Here is a 6,000-nt window from a genome sequence, read left to right on the forward strand (position 1 = left end):
GTGGCGTCGCCTCCCGTCTTGGCCAAAAAGTTGCACTAGAACACACCTCAACGACTACAGCCGATGGCCAACCACCACATACGTTCCGTGCATGTGTGAGGGACAGCGGTATGAGAAGACCATTTTCACACCACTGTCAGTCACCACTCATATTATAGGTAGCCTACTAATCGAGAATAATGTCTGATAAAAAGTTGAAAATGGCACTGCCGTTGTCAGCCCTTGGTCTTAGTGGAAAAAGAAAAGAAGTGGTGGAGGCGACAAATAAGGAGAAAAACCGCACTAATGGCCGACGGGTGCCGACGGGTAGCCACAAAGCCGGCCACTCTGCAAAAACTAGGATCACTCACCGACGGTCCAACCATTTTATCCCTCATAGTGATATCTACAAGATGTTTAATGAGTTTCAGGTCATTGTTGAGCTGTCCAGTTGCAACTTTTCTCTTTTGGCAGCATGCAGCTTTTTACAGTGAATAAATGCTAAAAACCCACATCACAGTGCGCAGCACCAAATAACAGACAGACTAGGTTTAAGACTAGCTGTTAAATATTGGAGCTTTTAGGAGCTAATAAGACAGACATATTTCCCCTGTGACTTTGTAGAGGTCAAGGGCAGAGCTAAGAGGCTGGTGAGTGTCTACATGTGCCAGACATTAAGTCCAAAAAAGTGATGATGTCACTGTGACTCCTGGATGTGTAAGTTATAGGAGATTTTATGTAAATGTTTTGCTCACAACTTGGTTTATACATTAAGACATTTATCTTATTGCTTTGACAAATATAAAGGAAATATGCTCAGTTATATCGACACATTTTATTTTTTATCAATATTACAGCAAAGACAATGTATTGCTGTGCGATTATATTATTCTTGTCAATGAAATGCTGTTCATGTTTGTTGCCAAGTTTCACACAGTCCCAGAGTTTTAAGTTGCACAAGAGAAATACTGCCACATTCCCAAAGTTTGACAAGTTCTCTTAAGGTAAAGTAAATACAACGTAGAGAAACTCCTCAAATACAATTAAGTCACCATAATCACTTTCCCGAGACGACAGCAAGAAGAGAAAGATTAATGATGTGGAAGAGAGCTGTGAGGGAGGCGACGTATTCTTCACCGTCTTGCCCCTCGCGCGCTCTTATTTTCAGTTGACTTTCTTTTGAACAGCTGAAAAGTCTGAGATACATTATTGGAGCTAATCAGACCCGAATGAGGAAAGCGCTGAGGTGAGACAGCAGAAATTACCTTCCTCCTCAGCCTTCCTGCTCTCTGCAGTGCCCTCTCTCACAGAGCCTCTGTCCACATGTTCTCTGATAGAGGGTGGGGGATGATGACAGGGCAGATGAGGTTTCGTCTTAAATTCTGCTACTGTTGCAATCCTCAAGTCAAGAGGCTTATGATATGACTCTAATACTCTTAATAAGTTGGAATAAAAAAAATAAAAGGTTACAATAGAAAGTGATCAGAACTTAATTTAATTGATCTTTTCTTCTTTCCAGTTATTAGTTTTGATAGAAAAGCTTGTAACGTTGTAATATATTTTTTTTATTGGTTGTGTCTTTGCTTTCTTCCTGTCTGTAAATAGGTGTGCCTATCAATTTCCCACTCCTTCCAATGATAGGCTGCGGAGAGGTCTTCCACACTATTAAAAGCAAGAAGATGACATCGCTGTGTTGCAGAGGGAACACCATCTTCGTCACCTTCCAACTGGTCACGCCATGTTTCCTTTGTTAATCTATTGTTCTTAGATGTATGTGTGAATAGCTCGTTAATCTTTAACCTTGTTTTCTCGTCTTTTTGGTTAGTTCAGGAGGTAAGTTGGTTGTCTTTTGTTTTCTTTGATTTATCAGGTTAGCTTTTGTTTAACACCAACGCTATAGGACTCAGGGCGCGGTCACACTGGCAAACCGTCACAATTGCCTCGCCTCCTCCCCATTCCCCCGCTGGTCTTCACGTCACACTTCTCCAAAACAAACCAGGCCTAAGCACGGTTACCTCTTGTACATAACATCGTAATACAGCACATGTCTGGCTTTATGTTATTATGAAGCATGTTTACAAACAGACGGACTTAAGAAAAAATAAAAATAAAAGAGACACGCCGCCAAGTCCGCATCTGCATATCGGAGAACATGACAGCTACTTTGTGTCTTTACTTTGACTCATTTTAGTCAGATACAGACATAACACTCCGGATTTCTTCATAACGAAGGCTGTCAGCGTCACCGTGCTGAAGCACACCTCCGAAGCGTGCCATGGCCAAAGAAGTGTACAGTGCCTGAGCACGGCACAGAGCGGTCCCACTGGCCAAACGAACTGGACTTTAGGGGTGAAGCTTGCTTAGGCACGGTACAGAGTGCCAGTGTGACCGCGCACTTCACTCCTAACTTTGAATTACCCCCAATTCACACATACTCCGTGCTAGCCGAGGTACGTCAGCGGCACGCACTACGGCGTACTTAGTTGGCACTCTAGTCAATCATTGTGTTCACAAAGCGCGCGCTGCGGTCCGTCTCGGGCGCGTGCCACCAACGGCACTGCGCTCTGCTCTGTTTCATATTCTGTACACTGCGAGTCTATTTTCGCCGGAGTGCGCTGGGGGCACGCGTCAAGCTGGACAGAATATGACAGCCCGGACAGGAAGGTAAACAAGGAAACGCACAGAGCATCCGGTCAATTTCAAAACAAAACACAATATAGGGACTCGCGATCATATTTTTCATCACTTTATCAACACTATGTCAAAACAGGCACCGAATGAACACCAAATCATCTTTAGAAAGACAAAGCAACATGTTGATTGCACATTTTTGTCTTTATTCCTGCGGGATAGTTCTACTGTGATGTGTGTGCGCTCCGCTTTGTGACGTCCCAGAAACGGAACCAGTGTGAATCCTTCCGAAGGCGCATAACCATGGCGCTGACGGGCCGCGGCGTGCACGGAGAATTGGTGAATTGGCCATTAAAATGGATCACAGCCTCCACCGTGGTGGGGGTGAGTGTCCAGAGGTAGTACAATGACGACAGGAGAGAAATAATTGCGCCTCTGCCCGGTTAGTTTAGCTTAAATGAAGGTGGCATCAGGTAGAGTCAGCAACCTCCTACTGTACATGCTTACAGTAAAAAACACAGCAATGCTTCCCCTGTATTGGGTCCGTCATAAAAATAGCCAAAAGAAATCTCAACTTCCTCATTCCTTACTATTAGAAGTGTTTCCATTTTCCAGAGCTCGGGGAAAAATAAGCATGTCGGGATCTGAGCAGAGAAAGAGGAAAGGGGGCTTGATCTAGGTCTAAAAGCTGATCACAGTGCGGTTGGATAAAAGAAACTTTGTCAAAGTTTGCTAATTTGAAGTTTCAAGGCTGACAGCAGGCATGCAAAAAAAACCCAAAAAAAACAGAAAAATATGAAACACCCTCAGACCAGTGTTGTCAGGTTCATGAATCTTTGTAGTTTTCCAACTGGCCATTATTTAACTGCCAGGGGTGTTTGTATCATAAAAGTTTGAGCGTAGACAGAGAAGTACACACCAGACACCCACACGTTTTCATGCTTACACAAACAAACAGTGTTGCCCTGTGATACGTGTAGCAGTAAACTAACACCTCTTCAGCATCTGTCGCCTCAGAGGACAATCACCAGGTTTTACAAAGCAGTGACAAGCCCCTCTGTCCGTTCGCATTGTCCCTACTGGCAGACCACTTCTCCCCCTGTCCCCTCACATTATCTCATTACACACGGAGCCCCTAGCCCAGGGCTGCACAAGAAGGCTTAAAAGGTTCATTAGGATTTATTTTTGTTCATTTTGTGGTGTGCCTATGGAGTGTGATGGTGCCTCCGCAGCAGGACCGACCCCGCGGTTCAAAACGCTCCAACAGCCCATAAACAGAGACAAGGCCTACAGATGACAACCTGCCACCGCCCGGGCTCCGTCATCTGCAGCTCACCAAGCCCTTTAAATAGGTGTCTAGGGTGTCATCGTCTCCGAGGGTTGCCTTATGGGAAGGTGTATAATAAAACCAAGACTATAAAACTGAGTGCAAGTGGCACAGCCTTGCCTGTGGCTTATGCTGCAACTTATGAGTAGTGGTGGTCGCAGAAAGCAGGCTGTGTCAGTTGCATGTTCTCACAGAGGGAGAGAGAGAGAGAGAGAGAGAGAGGTAATGAATACGATTCTGATAATAGAAATGAAGGCTAAATTTGCATTAATGTCTGACTGATGCATTTTTTAATGCACACTTGTGTTTTTCTGTATAGCTTACTGCAAAGTAGATATTTATAATGCCCTGTGATAATTCTAATTACTCTTTAATTAGTAATGAAAATGAAATATCCCTTCATGTTGAAGCCAAGACAACAATTGTAAATTCTGCTTATCAAGCTCTCATTGTCTTATTCAAAAGCCTGCACTCTTTCTCTGAGGTTTCCTTAGTTTAACTTGGCAGCTTCACAGTCTGGACAATAATGATGTTTGCTGTTTTCAAAGTGCTGAGGAGAGATAGTCGTTTTTAAGCCTCGGCTTTGAAAAAGGCTTGTTTTCCAGCGGCTATAAGTGCGTACAGCAGTGTGATCCAGGAAGAGAAATGGCCGAGAGCCATCTGCCAAAACAAGAACATCATAAGCAGATGCTGTGCTTTTATACATGTGTGGATTTATTTTTTTATTTTTTATTTTTTGCATCGATGTTGTCGATGTCTTGACCCTCAAATCCAGATGGAAGCATTCAAGAAGCTGGGGAAATAATAAATAAGGGAGTCGGGGCTATTCATAGTCCTCCTGCTGATTTATGAATACAAATGTTGTAAAATAGCTGGTGTCGAAAATTAACTAGGTATGTGTTGTGTGTATCAGATAAATAAAGGATGCAGCTATTTTCTCCTTTCACCCTCGTGTAATAATAGTGATGGTAAGGGGGCAAAAGGGTGAGGAAATGGTGCAATGCATTACATGTCTGGTGGCTGTTCTTGTTTTCTTTCAGATGCAGCACTGCGGCGTATTGTTAACCATGACATGGATGGCTGTATTTTGTGGCTCTTCCACCATATCTGCATAATGACCATCTTCCTGAAAAGGGTCCCGGTGAGATTCATTATCCCTGATCCGATCGTCGATGACAGGAGGAAGGGGATGGAAAGGACAGATGTAAGATGACAGGCGCTGTGCTTTCTGATGTCCCTCTCATGTCTCCTGGGGAAAACACTCACAGCCCCCACTCGTACATCAAATCCAAACAGCAAGGAAAGTAATCAGGCCTCTTCAGCGTCAAACAGGGATTATGGTTTCTTTTCTGCAAAGCTACATATTTACTCATTGATGTGCTCCTTGAAGGGCAGCCTTTTGTGTGCAAGATAACATCCAGGTCACTGGGGTTTAGAAGAAAGTGCCCTCACACACCACATGCTCCATGACATTTGGATCTGATGTTTCCATTGTGAAGGGGCTAAAAGCCATTATTTGAACCCAAAGGCTTTGTACATGGTACATTGCATTTGTTGTTGTTGTTATTTGGTAATCAAAGGAGTCCCTTACCTAACCCTAATACCCTAGTAACCCTAACCCTTTTTTGAAATCAAACAGCACCCACCGCCAACATACAAGAAAATATGTGATGGCTATTTGATTGACAAATGATCATTGCAAAATATATGATTACCATTATAGATCACAATATGGGTTTGCAAAACACTGTTTGCTTCAACATTTTTACTAAAAGGAAAACAATACATAAATGGTTCTTATAAACACATTCTTGAAATCTGATAACACCTGACTCATTTGCTAATTTACATATTTGAAGAACCTCTGATTTCATTCTATTGGTTTTTGTTTCCAAAGGAGGTCATCAATATGCACAAACTAGACTGCTTCTTGCCTCTACAACCAATTAAGAGTATAACCAATTATCTGACTTCACAGTATGGCTGCCAGGCTAGCCAATATTACAACAGCTTTTTGAACTTCAGCCGGGCGTGACCTCAGAGGAAAATGGCTGCCAGGTGAA

Source organism: Labrus mixtus, chromosome 4 (assembly GCF_963584025.1).
Source record: "Labrus mixtus chromosome 4, fLabMix1.1, whole genome shotgun sequence".
Classification (NCBI taxonomy): domain Eukaryota; kingdom Metazoa; phylum Chordata; class Actinopteri; order Labriformes; family Labridae; genus Labrus; species Labrus mixtus.